This window comes from Sylvia atricapilla, chromosome Z (genome assembly GCF_009819655.1).
Source record: "Sylvia atricapilla isolate bSylAtr1 chromosome Z, bSylAtr1.pri, whole genome shotgun sequence".
Taxonomy (NCBI): Eukaryota; Metazoa; Chordata; class Aves; order Passeriformes; family Sylviidae; genus Sylvia; species Sylvia atricapilla.
Window position 1 is genome coordinate 53,185,520 of NC_089174.1, and position 16,464 is coordinate 53,201,983.

At 39.2% G+C, this 16,464-nt stretch overlaps 1 long non-coding RNA gene across 1 annotated transcript; it reads left to right on the forward strand.

The window, feature by feature from the left end:
• Positions 1 to 834: 834 nt before the first annotated feature.
• On the forward strand, positions 835 to 1,746 carry LOC136373520 (uncharacterized). Its single transcript, XR_010745662.1, has 2 exons — positions 835 to 949; positions 1,534 to 1,746. It is a non-coding gene; the product is annotated as an uncharacterized lncRNA (long non-coding RNA).
• Positions 1,747 to 16,464: the final 14,718 nt, after the last annotated feature.

Here is a 16,464-nt window from a genome sequence, read left to right on the forward strand (position 1 = left end):
ACTTCCCAGAGAATTGTTGGACTGAAGCACCTCTCTTCATTTCTCTAACTAGTGCCATTTGACCTACTAGACAATTTAATCCAGCCTCCACTTTGGATGGATTTTCTCACAAGTGGCAATCTCTAGCAGGGTCACTTCGAGAGGTAACCGCACTGCGTGTTACCTTGCACCATAATGAGGGCAATTTCAAAAGGCATTCAATCAAAACAAAGGGTGTTTTCTGCAAAAGGCTTGTGTCCTATGTTTTCACTTGTCCTTATTGGTGGCTGAAGCTATTGAAAAACCTCAGTCTATGTCTTGTAATAGTCAGTTTTAATTTTTTCTTAGTACAAGTTGCAGAACAAGGAGGATACTCTTAGCACCCACTTTAGAATTCTGCAAGTTTAATGGGAGCTGGATTGCCCCTAAGCAAACAGGAGGATTCCTGTTTGCTCAGAAAGCCCTGTTCAGAAAATTCATGTTTACCCCTAGACATATACAAACAGATAAGAACGGATGGATGAAGCAGGAAAGTCCGTGTACACTGCAGTTGTCAGAGTACAATTATTATATCTGGTTTTCATGTCATTGGAAAACTTTGATTTGCACAGAATATCAGAGATTACAATTACCCCTCTGCTGTAACTACACCTAGTCTGTATAATTGCTAATCAACTGTCCTTTGACATTCATGCTATAACGTCTTGTGTCTTTTCACTACCTCTGCCTTTCTTCCTCTCTTTTTCTCATTTAAAGTTCATAAACAGATAATTGATGTCTATCAAATCTTGCTGCCCATAGAAAAGGTGCAGTATATGCAGCTGCACTGCCTCCCTACTGCATGAAGGGCAACACTGCTTCTGAGGAATGCTGGTTGCTGCTGAGCCTCAGCCTTGCCACAAGAGAAGCAAACTCCACGTAAGGACAGACAATGACTGGCCCAAAAAGAGAGTGTGCAAGCTCTCTGCATGTGGAGGTGGGCGGAGCCCCGGCTGCTCTGCCCAGGAGAGAGCCAAGCTGAGGAGTCAAGGAAGAATTTCGAAACTTCAGCCAGAGCACCTAAGACAAAGACAAACCTCCTAGCTACGGTGACCTGGCTGGAGACCCACAAGCCCCCTCGGGATTTTATGTAGATCTGTTACAATTGATTGGTTCTGTACCCTTTTCCTCCCACCCTGGTGTCCCATAAAAACCCCTGGGTTTCCTCTGGTCAGCAGAGGTTCCTAGTCCCTGGATCCCTTTCGCTGGTACCCTCTCAATAAAGTACCACCTGCAGAAATTCCATACGAAACCTCTCTCTCTCTCACCACGACCGGCTAAAAGAGGGGCAAACTCACAAGGGCATGAGCTAAGAGCACTGAGCTGAAATCACTGAAAGCTGAAATCACTGAGCTGAAAAATCATTGCTCTGCCCGATGCTGAGAAGCCTCTCTGTCCAGCTGAGGAGCGCTCTGACCCCCCAAGGAGCTGTTTCTAGTGAGACATCCTTTGGGGTGGCTGTGGCTCTCTGGGTCCCAAGCGGTGGACCCCATCCACCAGCTGGCATATCTGCAGTAGCTGATAAAAAGAGTACAACATTTTAAAAAATATTTTTGTCTACCACTCAGCTGCATTGAATCTCATGGAGACCAGCAGCGGATAATGTTCTTGTATTTCAATATACAAACTTAGTTCAAGTGGCAGCATTTTATTCCATTTAGATGTTTTGTACCAATATCCTAAAAAAGTTAGGGCAGGATCTTTTCATTTACTTTATTAGACCATTGACACAGAGAAAAAAACCCAAAAACAGACAAACCAAACCCTAGCCTATATTAAGCAGACAGTAATACCATAAAATATCTGACTGTCTCAGCAAGGAAAACAATACCTTCTTGGAGTTTTACATTTTAGTTCTACCTATTTGCTACCCCATGTAGGAAAAACGACAGTATACTTGGTATAGAACATCTCACCTGTAACTGCTGAGACTCTTATGCTTTTAGAACTAAAACATACATTCTTAGCAATTTTTAAAATTTAATAAAGGCCAATGGAGCTCCATTTTCCAATCACACTTTTTTTCAGAAGACAAATAGGTATGGAAAGTGGCATATATTTCCTTGAGGAAGTGAACTCGAAACATCCAAAACTTGATATGAATGAAGTTGCAGTTTCGAGGCTTTTTGTGTGGTTAAGAATGCTAGAAATTTGGGGGGATTGTGCTTTTTAATACAAACTAAAATTCTGATAGTATTGCTGAAAATAAGAAGTTAAACCATGGTATGTATTCTTTGCATCCAGCTGATCTTAATTCACAGAGAATAGCAGCATTATAAACAAAGTTTGTTGCATATGCTTAGCAATTACAGTAACACTGGTGAGAAAATAAATTGAACTAATAATTACATAGTAGTTCTGAAGATGTTTGGTTAAAACTGAGCATATTATAATTTTTTAAGGAAGTTTAAAAATGAGGAAGGAACAAAATAAACTTTGAGATATGTAAAGCAATTGAATTCCTCAGGCATCCAGGCAGTTTGGCATGAAATTATTATGCTTTCAGAAGCAAAAATATTTGTGTTCATATGAGATTTCGTACAGTTATTTCACTTGTATCACTCTGCCTTCTAGTTTCATTTCTGCAAATGAGTACACTTTTCCTATCATTCCATAATGAATATAATTTTAGAAATATTTACATTGGAAAAGATTTTAAAATCACCTAACCTAATTCTGCCAGGGTCACTACCAAACTCTGTTCCTAGGTGCCTCATCTACACAGTTATTAAATGTCTCCAGAGCTGGGGACTCAACCACTTTCCTGGGAAGTCTAATTCAAGGCTTGACATGACATTTAGTGAAGAAATTTTTCCTTATCCAATCTAAACCTCTGATGCAACCTAACGCAATTTCCTCTTACCTTACTGAGTGTTAAGAGATTGACCTTCCCCTCACTACAATCTCCTTTCAGGTAGTTAGAAAAATAGCAATAATATCTTCTCCAACCCTCCCTCTTTTCTCAGGCCAAACAACCCCTGCTTTCCCTGAGACTCATGCTCTAGTCCTTTCACCAGCTTCATTATTCTCCTCTGATACAATCAAACAACTGGATGCCTTCCTGTAGTGAATAGTCCAAACAAAACACAGTAAACGGATAGAATGACAGCTGCAGATAAGGATGCCCACACATACCCCCAAAGACTGGAAGAGAATGACACCTAGAGATACAGGGCTCACATGGTTCCATCTAGGACTACAGAAGCTGACACAGTTATAAAGATTCAGTCCAACAGTTTCAATTGTCATTGTGTGGGTTGTGGTGAGGCAAAGACAAACTTTGGTGTGGACCAGAAGAAACATAATTTTCCTTCGTGTTCTTTCAGGCTTACAGAGAAGAACAGGGAGAAATCAGGTAACTGATGAGTTCGACTGCTTTGATAGAGTTGGAATTTTTTCAGAGGTAAATTGTGAAAAGATAAGAAGCTATAAACAAATCTGTATAAAGGGAATTTCTGGTTGGATACAAGAAAAAAAGTCACAGTGAGGATCGTCAAATGTCGAAACAGGATGTTCTAATCAACTGTAATGTCCTTAGAGATACTCCAGATTAAACTGGACAGCTGGAGCCATATGAACTGTCCTCAAAGCTGGTTTTGCTTTGAGTGGGATGTCAGACCAGATAACTTTATATATTCAACAATTTTGCAATTGAGAAAGCTATGCATTCTTAAGTGTCTTGACAACAGGAAAGCACTTGGTACAGCCAAATCATTGGTGTCCCACTAGGAATGCCCTTTTGTTTCCAATATTTTAGAAAAGGGCAAGATGTTTATTAAATAAGTTCAAGTAACTGCATACTCAATGATGGTATATATGCATTCTGAAGATCACCATAGACATATTGATTATCATAGATCTTCTGGAGAAACCCATATGTAAAAACCAAATAATTCCTAACTTCTCTTCAGTCATAAATACGAATGTCTGGCCTCAAGAAAAGATAGGCAAAGAATGCAAACCTTGATAAATAGATCCATATACCCACCAAAGACCTAAGATAGAAGCAGAGACTCATGATCCCAGAAAGATTACCAGTGGCATGTTCCCAGAGTGCCTAAGATCTCATCCATCATAATCTTACAAGGAAAGCTAGAAGGAGTCTGGAAAGTTCAGCACCAAAGGATTTGAGTCAACAGTCTCTTAAGTCATGCTGAGGAGATGTTGAAATACCATCTGAATTGCCATGCTGTGCTGCCTCTGCTTCATGGGAACACATGGAAGGTGGCTGGTCAGTACCCCTACAGTTTCACAGAGAGTTCCAGCACACACCAGCTCAGATCAGAAAAGACCCCAGATCTCTGAACACAAGGTTTCTGTATAAGAAAAAACAAATATTTATTTATTTATTTATTTATTTATTTATTTATTTATTTATTCATGGTTGCCAGTCCTTACAGGAGTCATAATTTATCAAGAGTGACAGGGTGACAATTTCCTTTTATAGAGAAAGTTCTGTCCATGAACACGTGATGCACTATATATGGGTAAATGGATAATACAAATGTCCATGTAAGCAGATACACAATGCCTAGAGGACTAGCATTTTCTGACATAGCTCTCTTTACTCCTTTGCCTTTGATGTTTTTGGAGGTGACTACTCTATTTTCACCTGCCTAGTAAAATTATAATACCCATGGCAACCACAATTGAAATGGCACATCTCAGAGTTTGCAGGGTTTCATCACCCTGGGAAGCATCCACATGAATAATCAGCATGAATTTGGTTTCAGACCTTGATGTATTATTCAAGCAAAATAGCTTGTCAGTGACTTCCAGTGGATCAGAGGTTCTTTTACAAATTTCTACCTGCTTTTTAAAAGGTATCACTTATACAGAAATTTTATTCCCCAAGGCCTCACAGTGGTTTTGGACAAAGGGATATTTATATATATATATGTAATATATGCATATACACCTGTGTGATTTTATATGTATATATCGTATATATTGCTACATAGGCATTGGGAGCTGAGAAATTAAATGTGCATATAATGAAGATACAACAGCTAGCTACTTAGACTCAGTTCTCAAGACCAGTAGAATTTGTCTTACTGCCCAGCTGTCCTGGCTCCATCTGGGATAGAGTTCTTTTTCTTCCTAGCAGGTGGTATGGTGATATGTTTAATATGAGCATAATGTTGATAGCACTGACATTTTGTTGCTAAGTAGTGCTTTCCTTAAGTCACAGACTTTTTACTGTCTCATGCTCTGCTAGTAGCAATGGCACAAAAACCTGTGAGGGAACACAGCTGAGACAGGTGATCTGAATTTGCCACCATGGAAAGTCATGTGTGGTATATAAACACGATGAGTTGTCTGGAAGGCGGCTGTTACTCAGGGACATGCTCTGCATCAGTCACTGGGTTGTGAGCAATTTTAGTGGGCATCACTTGTTTCTCTTAAATTCTGCTACATCATGATGAAGGTGATGATGATTATCATTATTTTCATCATTACTGTTTTTTTAATATTATTATTATTATTATTATTATTATTATTATTATTATTATTGTGTTTGGCTGGTTTGAATTATTCAGTTGTCCTTTTCTCAACCCATGAGGCTTACTTTTCTTTTCATATTCTTCTTCCCATCACAGGGGTGTGCTGAAAATAATTGGGCAGCTCCATGGTACTTAGTTACCAGCTGGAGTTAAACCATGGCACCACCTCTCTCCCTGTGTACAGCTGGGTGATAGCAGTCCTACAGCTGTTGGATGACTTTATTCAGCTGTGGTATTTTCAAAGTGTAGCAGCATAGCTATTGTCATCTTGGGAGTTGTAAGGAGTCTTGATATGGTGTTCATGGATAAGAGAGGAAGTCAGAAAGTGTCAATAGCAGGATTCTTTTTCTAGTTTGTCTCACGATTAGGTTTATCATAGGTTCCTGCCATGACAGAGGATAGACTTGGGTACATTTAGATATACACTCTTTTACATCATATTTTACTGGGGTTTTTTTGGGGTTTTTTTGTATATACTTATATTTTTGTATTGAATTAGATATGGTCACACCAGCTAGTCACCTTTATGCAATACCTTCCTGCCCTTTAGACAGTCTGCTGGCAGAGTTTACTTATTCTTTTCTTGTCATTGGTGGCAGTCAAAGTAAAGGCTGTTATCAGGGATTATTTGATTTTTTTCCTCAGTGGAGGAATAATGTTCTGAGGATATTTTTCCTGCTGCAAACTCCCCTTTTGTTGGGAATAGTTTTCCTTCAGTAGTAAAGAGATAATACAAAAACAGAATAACAGAAACAGAAAAAAAAATGCTGTTGTCATATCTGACATTTTCAGCAAAAGAAATAGACTCTGCAACAGAAAGTAGATGTTTTGCTACTTTCTTCAGCCTATTCTTGTGAAGTGCAATATCCACAGTCCTGTTATAGAAGCATTTGGAGTCTGAGGGTAGCAAATGTAAGGCCAGATGACCCAGGGCTTCTTTTCCATCTTCACATCCTGAAAAATATAAAGAAATAAGATGGAGTAAAATGCAGGGTACTGAGAAAGGCAGCCACAAGTCCAGTACTACCACATTAATTTGAAAAAAAAAAGAGAAACTATCAATAGCAATCCATAAGTCAGTAAAATGCTATTGGTTATGCTTTGGGTTGCCTTATATTTACTGACTTAAAACGCACTAAAAATCAGATATGTAAGAAGGGCTTTTTCCTCAAACTTTGCAAGTTATTACAAGCCAGAAATCCAAACAGAATATTTGATTTTATGACAGTCTTATTTTAATAATTAAATAACTCCAACCATGGATAGCTCATTCTCTGAGACAATCTCTCTTTACCCTAGGACACTTAATTGAATTAATATTGAAATTTTAACCCATGCAGCTTTTTTTCTGTCTTGTACTCAGGAGGAAGTCAGACACTGTGGATAAGCTGCCCCAAATCTGTCTAAAGCATGAAGTTATTTTAGGAGCAAATCATGAACCTTTCACAAAGCAAGTACAAAATCCTGCAGTAACAAGGGTCATACATGAAATATATTAAAGAATCATTAAAACAGCTCAACAGTTACATGGCACTTGAATATAAGGAGTCAATTATACTGGCTGTGTTTCTATTTTTTTCTGTGTCTCCCTCACCCTCCACTCAGAGATGAGTAGTTCTCAGTCCTGTGAAAAAAATGCTGTGTCTTCTTTTTTGAGAAGACATGAGACAATTGCATTTTTTTTTTAGGAGAAACACCATTTTACTTTCTTAATTTTCTTCCTTTTGGAACAGCTTGCTAGAAGGAAACTATTTGAAGAAGTATTTTAATCTGGCAGTGGGGAATAGAGTGTGTACTATCTCCAATACATTGCTGAGTAGTCATACTGCTTGAACCTCATTGTCCATTTTCCCTTGAAGCAGTACAGCAAATAGAGGCAGAGAAGTCACAGAATCACAAAATATTCTTAGTTAGAGAGGATGGATTCCCAGCTGTCATTGAGTCCAACACATAAGTGAATCAAATCATCCTTTACCTCTACAAGTCCCCCATTGCAACCTACTCTCTAAACTTGAAAGAGATAAATTTGATGAGTGGACTGTTAAATTTATAAGAAATTGGTTGGAGAGACGTGTCCAGAGGGTAATGGTTAATGGCTCAATAGCCCAAGGGACATCAAAGTGATGTCTCTCAGGGAACCATATTTGGACCAGTGTTATTCAACATCTTCATTATTGACAGAGGTAAAAAGATAGAGTCCACCCTTAGCAAATTTGCTGATGACACTAAGTTGAGTGGCATGGTTGCTGCACCCAAGGGACAGGATGCCATCCAGAGAGACCTGGGTAAGCTCAAGGAATGAGCCCATGGAAATCTCACGAGCTTTAACAAGACCAGGTACAAGGTCGGGGAAAACCCCAGTACCAGTACAGGCAGGGGGATGAACAGATCAGAGCAGCCCTGCCCAGAAGGACATGGGGGTGCTGGTGGATGAGAGGCTGGACATGACCCAGCCATGAACATTCAGAGCCCAGAAAGCAGTGAGGCCAGCAGGGCCAGGGAGGGGATTCTGCCCCTCTGCTCTGTTCTGCTGAGACCCCAGCTGCAGTGCTGCATCCAGCTCTGGGGTCTCAGTAGAGAAGAGACATGGACCTGTTGGAGAAAGTCTAGAGAAGGCCACAAAAATTATTTGAGGGAAGGACTACCTCTCCAATGAGGAAAGAGTAAGGGATCGGCCTGGAGAAGAGGATTTGGGATGACCTAATTGTGACCTTTCAGTACCAAATGGGGCCTACAAGAAAGATGGAGAAAGAATTTTTACAAGAGCACACAGTGACAAGACAAGGGGAATGTCTTCAATCTGAAAGATGGTAAGTTTAATTTATATTTTAGAAAGAAATTCTTTGCTGTGAGGTTTGTGGGTGCCCCATCTCTGGAAATGTTCAAGACCAATTTGGATGAGATTCTGAGAAACCTGTTCTAGTGAGAGATACCCCTGCCCTTGGCAGGAGGCTCAAACTGAGATCTACTGCAATCCAAAAGGATTGCTTAAGGTCCACTGCAATCCAAACAGTAAAAAAGTCAGAATACATTTTTAGTGTAGTGCATAGTATTTTTAATCAACTTCAGAAGCAAACCACTCCCAGTATTGCTTGCAAATTAAGCACCTACATAATGACATATGAACACTAATTGATGAGTAGTCCTGCAGCATGGCCATCACCCCCAACCCCAGGATTTCGTGAATAGAAACACACCTACAAATGACTGAAGATTCAAGATACAAAATCTGATTGCACCTGCTTATTTATAACTCCAAGTGTATCAATATTATTCTCTAGCAATCCAAGCTATGTAGGGCTACCAATAATATCCACTGCAGCTCTATGCCAAAAGCAGTATCACTTGCTGTCCCTCTTGCCAGCCGTAATGTTTAATTATGTGACCTCAATTAACCAGCCTTAGATGTGAAGGAATTTCCTGTGCTTTCAGTATCTGGTATTCTCATATCACCTGTGCAAACCCCATTTTTTTGTGGCTTGCATCATAGCTATTTGATCTTCCTTTCTACTTTCTGAATTTAATTATAATTGCTTAAAACTGTCCATATTCTACCATTAGATCTAAGAATCCTTACACTCCAGTAGTATCAGGCTTGACTGTTTTCTAAGGAAAGCTAATGTTAGCAGAAGTAACAACCCCCTTAATGGAGGCAAAAGGACTTTGCACAACCTGATTCCTCTCTCTCTCTCTCTTGCCACATTTCCTAGATCAAGGAAACTCCACTAATTATTTTGCTCAGAGTTTCAGGGTTTACACTTGAGAGACAATCCTGTAAGATTTTCCATCTATCAGTATTTGCAACTTGGGTTTAATTTGGTTTATATTGTAATGATTCTCAGAACAGAAAATATCAAAATGTGTCCTGTCCACAGAAGAAACGATGATGTTGTTTTTGTCTTGAAAAATCCTTTGTTATTTCCTCATGAACTTAATGATATAGGGTATTTTTTTCTGGCAGCTGTTTTTATCAATACTTAAGAAGTTAAGGGAACAAAAATTACTCTTAAAGGGCAGCAAAAGATTAATACTGTGGCTGTAGGATAATCAGTTGTGATTTCATTATGTGCAAATAAAAAAAAGACATATTATTTCTCTGCTGTTGGAATTGTGGATTTTAACAGATATGTTTATAAAACAATATTATTACAATGACACTCTAGAGTACTGGTAAATCATTAGTACTTTGTAATAGATGGAAAAAAAGTTGGGAGTATGAAGTAACATTCAGTCCTTTATTTTGAAGAGCATTAATTTTATGGCCATCACTCTAGCTGACTGGTATCTTTGAGAAAGTGTTATTGAATGAACTGAACATCTGTATTTCTAGCTAATATCAAAACACCGTTCAGCTCTTTTGCCAAATATCTTCTCAGCACCAACCAGAAAATACATTGTTAAATTCAAATTTTGCAGTTATGCCTTATTCTTTACCAGTACTGTCTGGCAAAGTGCATCATATACTTTGCAACCAAGGACAGATCAACTCTGCACATAACAATGTTACATAGGCTATAGTAGTTTATTCTCCCTCATTCCACAAGAGTGTGATCCCTCTTCAGAGACTCTCCCAACTGATGTGAGTCACCACTCATGTTTTTACCCAGCATACTATGGCTCAGGTGTATTTTTGAACTAAAACCCTCATCTGATTGCAAAAGCCCTTTGCCACATAATCCCTCAAGATCTGAATCCAGGGTACAATGCTGATTTTTTAGTTTAAAAACTATTCACAAGGATTTTGTCTTTAAAGATTGGAAGAATATAGTAATTTATTGAATATTTTTGGACATATGTGTGAATGTGAATGTGTCACATAAAAACATAATTTACATCACAAATTTGACTAGGCACTTATCAACTGCTAGAGATGTCAGGGAAGTGTATTGGATCACTTTTCTTTGTAATGCCAATTATTGTTACAATTCTTCCTCTGAACAACATTTCCAGCACCACATTTTACTGTGCATTAGCTCTGTGTTTTTCAACTAGTATGTAATTCACTCAGTGAAAAATGTTTAAGACCCCTGCTCTGTAATTATCTTCATCCTTGCAGCATTTTAAAAGAGATCTTCTATTTTCCTCCTGGTGATTGAGCATCACATTTGCAAAAATGTGTTGGCCTATCACACGGAAGAGTTTAGCTCAGTAAATTCAGCAAATACAGTTGGAAAACGATGTAGCTGTAAATCTTCAAGAAAACAGGATTCAGAAACTGCAATAATTCCAGGACAAGTTTCAGTTGAGAAAAGATTCCAAGTTAGGATTTGGTATGGAGGGAAATAGAGATGGTTTTCATCATTCTCTGTATTGATACAAAAGCAAGGAACTGGGACTACCTCCAGATTGCTTTTAGGTGTTTGCAGAAGAGATGTCAAAAATACTTGAAGCTCTTAGTTTCATTTTTTTGAGAAACATATGTCCTAATTATTTTAGATTTGAGTGTACCACGGTATTTTTAAAGCTCCACAGGTAGTCTGAACTTCTTTCTTCCAAATAACAATATATAATGAGAGTATATCTGTAAATATTCATAATTTTCCTGTCGAGGATTTGAAAGGCACTGTTATGATTTTAATAAAACATTAATTTCTACTGATGTGTAGAATGGTTACTCCCAAATTCAGAAATATTTTCACTAGATTTTGCATGCAGTTACGAAAAAAACCAGTATCTTTTAATTGAATTGCAATTATGGCAGGATTTGCAATAAGCCTTTTAAGGCACTTCATTTTATAGACTGCTATTTCATGTAATTAATTGTTTCAATTGTGTATCTCCATTTCAATATGCACGTGGACTTAAATATATGTTTGTATACAAACACATGTAAGTAAATATTTACATTATGGAAACACACACCTGGACAAGGGAGATACAGTCACTGCAAAACTTTGTTTTAAAATCCTGTTTTATAATAGTATCAAAATGATGTTTTCTGACATAGCTTTTTTCCTACTGTTTCTATTTCCCTATCCTTTCCTATAGCATGAGTAAGGCAATGTGAGTTACTTGCATGATAACATATATGTGTGGTATCAGTCAAAGTTTAAGGCTCTTTGTACAGCTATATCTGACTTCAACGACTTCGGCCTTTTATTTCCTATGTCATTCTAGCTTTGGCAATTTTCTGCATGCCACAGCCTCCTACCTTCTGTGGCTATTTTCCTAAGAGCCATCAGAGCAAATTCCTCAGGTTGTGCTGGTCCGGAAGTAATTAGATCGGCAGTATAACTGCTCTCATTTCATCTGTTTCAGTTAGTCAAAGCAGAGGTTTCAAAGGTGTGAAAATCATGTTCATCTGTGGTTTTCCTCCTTTGCTGAGAAGCATCTCTCAAGACTCATCTTTCTCTGGGATGCCATGCAGAAAGGTCACTTGCAGTATTCAAATATCCAGATATCCATAAATGGCTTTCTGAAAAATCACTGTATTAGTAAAGTCTGCTACTTTCAGAGTTTGGCTAGATGAGATCTAAAAGACATAAACACACAGGCAGAGATTGCCCACACCCTGGCAAAACTTAAGTTTGCAGTTACCTGGCTTGAACAACCAGCACTGCCTTCACAGACCCTTAACCTTTGCACTGTAAATGTTGTGCATCAGAAGAGAAAATAGCAGACTATTAAGAGCATGTGAGAGTCAGGACTGTAGTTTCTGTTCTCAAAGCCTCATGCCTAGCCATGACAATTCCTCCATTTTCCTTTCTGAATGGAAATGGACACAAAGGGTATATTTCTTTTCAGTCTTTCTGTCACCAGAACTAAAGCTGTAAGAGCTGGCAAGACAGACAAATACCTGCTCCTATCTCTACCACCACTGTACTGTACTTCAAGCTACCTCTGTTGACTTTTATTTTCCCAAACATTGTAATGTTAAAATTGCTGATGCATTTTTTTTAAATGTAATAATGGCTAAAATTTTGATAAATTACAGTGGGTGTTATTTTTGATAATTTAACATAATGGATGCAGCCTTTTTACTAATGTAGCAATTAAGTCATCACTGTTCCATGGCCTACACAAAATTATTTTGTCTCAGTTTATTGCTCTTATCTTCAGTACCATTTTGCCACAAGTCTGACACCAAAGTCAGAAATCATGCAAGAAATGTCATAAACTGAAATTCTTATTTTTTAGTATGTTCCACTGATATTAAAACAGTTGCAATTAGCTCTGCATCTAAAACATTGTTTCCCCCTGCAATCATTGTTGACGCAAGTGCAAGTCTGTTTCAGTCTGAATAAGGAATTTTCACTCTGAATAAGGAATATACACAAGGACATACAACCAGAATCATCTGTCTTTAAGGTGCTTCAGCTGCACTGCTTATCTTTTAATTCTTGGTTTGATTATGAGCAATATATGTATAAGATTCCTATATTTACATCATGCCAGTCTCTTCTTTTTCATAGAAGCCAATGTACTGATGCAAAAACAACTTCCATTACAAATTACTGTTGTTCTGGTTGTGTTGGGGTTATTTATTATTTTTTAAAATTTCATTGCTGTGGCTGCTGCTATCAATACTAAAGTAGTATATGTCATAGAATCATAGACTCACAAACTGGCCTGAGTTGGAAGGGTTGATCAGCTTGTTCCAACCACTCTGCTATGTACAGGAGCATCTTTCACTAGTCCATGTTGCTCAGAACTTCATCCAAACTGGCCTTGAAAACTTCCAGGGTTGAGGTATCCACAACTTCCCTTACAACCAGTTTCAGTGCCTCACCACCCTCACAGCAAAACTTCTTCCCTAATCTAAACCTGCTGTCCTTCAGTTTGAAGCCATACACCCTTGTCCTGTCACTACATGCTCTTGTAAACAGTCTCTCTGCATCTTTCTTGCAAGTTCCCTTCAGGTACTGGAAGGTCACAATTAGGTCACCTCAAAGCTTTCACTACTTCAGCATGAACACTCTCAATTCTTTCAGCATTTCCTCATAGGAGTGGTGACCTGTTCCTCTGATCACCTTGTGGACCCTCCTCTGGACTCTCCATCAGATCCATGTCCTTCCTGTGCTGGGACCCCAGAGCTGGATGCAGCACTGCAGGTGGGGTCTCACCAGAGCAGAGCAGAGGGGCAGAATCCCCTCCCTGGCCCTGCTGTCCATGGTGCTCTGGATGCAGCCCAGGATACGTTTGGCTTTCTGGGCTGTGAGTGCCCATGGCTGGGTCATGTCCAGCCTCACATCTGCCAGCACCTTTAAGTCCTTTTCAGCAGAATCTGTTCATCCCACAGATGGTGTGGTGGTACTAGGGATTCCTCTAACCTGGTACCGTTCCCCATGTTGGTACTAGGGATTGCTCCAACCCAGATGCAGCACCTTGCACTTGGTCTTGTTAAACATCATGAGATTTTCATAGGCCCTCTCCTCAAGCTCGTTCAGGTCTCTCTGGATGGCATCTCATCCTTCAGTGTGTCAACCACATCATTCAACTTAGTGTCATCAGAAAATTTGCTAAGGTTGCACTTGACCATTTTGTCCATGCCATTAATGAAGATATTAAATAACACTGGTCCCAGGATGCAGCTCTGAGGGGCACCACTTGTCACAGATGTCCATCATGACTCTGAAACATTGGCCCCTACCCTCTAGATGTGGCTGTCTAACTATTTTCTTATCCATCAAATGCATCTTCCTCCAATTTAGTAAGAAGTATATTGTGGGGCCTGTGTCAAAGTCTTTACAGAAGTCCAGATAAGTGACACTTGTACACCTTCCCTTGTCCGCTGATGAAGTCACTCCATTGTAGAAAGCCACTAGATTGGTCCCAGTGAACTTGTCTTTGGTGAAGCAGTGCTGGCTGTCCTGAATGACCTCCCTGTCCTAGAGTGCCTTAACATAGTTTCTAGGATGATCTGTTTCATGGCCTTCCTACCCACAGCAGTCAACCTGACAGTTCTCAAGGTTCTCCTTTCTCCCCTTTTAAAGATGGGTACAGTGTTTTCCAGTTCCCTAGGACTTCAAGGAACTGCCATGACTTTTCAAATATTTTGGAGAGTGGCTTGGGAGCTACAGCAGCAAGTTCCTTCAGGACTCTGGGGAGCATTTATTGGGTCCCCTAAACTTGTAACTTGTGTAAGTTACTATTTTATGACAGATCAAAAAGGAGTCATCCGGCTTTTATCTTAAGCATCATATCTAATGAGAACCATAGTCAAATTCTTGCCTCCCAGTTTAGCTAGAATCTTGAAGATTCCATTATTTCTTTTTAATAACCCTAAACTGATTAGGAATGGAAGCTAACATACCATTAGCATTTGCCTTGAACCTGACCTTATGCATAGCCTTACACAAAACACTTATTTTCCCTATTTGTTTTGAGTAGTGATAGTAGCAACAGAGGAAGTCAGAACTCTCAGCACCTTTAGCATGGCTTTTCAATATGCCTTCATGCTTCGGGTCCCATATGACTTTCCCAGCAATCCAAAATTAGACACAGATTAAGTTCTTCCTAATCTCCTTAAAAAGTTTGTGATATGCCAAGGAAATTAATACAAACATATATTTCTAATAGGACTTACAAGTTGTTACTCTAGGTTCTAAGGCTATTTAAGGAATGGGTGTTCATCTGCTCCCCAGTATATAACTAATTCCATGATAAAAGAAAAGAGTCAGAAAAAATCATAAGTATCTATTTTGGTTACCTACACCAGTGCCTGTCAGTGAGCTCAAAGTGTTTCCATAATTTCTTTGATAAAGAAATCTTCCTCTATTCAGGAAGAAATGGCAAGACAGATATCATCACAGCCTTGAAGGGTTAGGACGTGTCCTGCCTTGGCAGTCTGTATGCTGTTAATGGAGAGACATGTGAGCATAAAGATAGTTTCAGCCATGTACTGCATGGACACATGCAAGGGCCATGTATTAGCCAGCACATTATCAACTGGCAGCTGAGCTTAGCTTATACATGTAGCTATGCCCCAAGCTACCACTAGAATAAACCACCTACTAACAAAGCATTAATATACAGCAGGTGCCTAACTACGTACACCAAGTTACAACTGCCCCTCATTTTCATATGAAAAATTGTGGGTTTTGAAAATCCTAGCTGAAGGCTTTGCAGAAACAGTATGCTGTCACATCAAAACCCAGTCACATCAGGTATCCTAGTCCTTGGTATAATACAAGACCCAGGGAGACTGATCAGTTTAAAAAGAGAAACTAGTCTGCCCCAGGCAAAAAAATAATTCAGAGCAACACTAATTCACACTACCAAATGGAATACGACAGCAAGCTTTCTGCTCTATCGATAATCTTACTCTCTCTTCAGCTACCCTCCTCCCCTACAGGGCAAAAAAAAAGGAAAGTAATCTACTTCTACCAGCTAATGCAACTTCAGGGTAGTATTTTTATTCCCTTAAGATGCAGTTTGGTTCAGAACACTGTTCCTACCACAAACAAAATTCTACATGTGTATGCTGGGTAAATAGGAAGCATTACAGTGAAGAAAATTTATTAGTCGTCTCTTGCTCAGGCACACTATCCTTCATTTCCAGCTAAAGAAGGTCCTATCTGAGCAGCTCATCAAATGGATTAAACATGTTGTCTTTAATTCCTCTAAACCCAGCAAAAGCAATTCCAGATACCCTAGTACTTTGTATGTCCAAAACCAACACCAGTTCAGGCATCAAGGAAGCTCTGTTCCTGCAATAAAATTACAGTGTTACACTAGGCGGTGGGGGTCTTTCTTTCTCCCTACCCCCATTTCCCTTGCTGCAATCAACAACTAAATTGATCTGACACTTCATCCATATAGCAATGCCCCCAGGGAGTGGGGATGTATGCACTCTGTGGAGTGCATTGGGGAAGAGAGGACCTGGGTGGGTGGCAAGGGGTGGGGGGAAGATAAAGTGTTCAAAAGTAAAGTCATCAAAAATAATGAGAGCGTTCTGCCCAGCTTCCACTGCAGCAGAGGAGCAAAGTGCCCTTTCAAATAG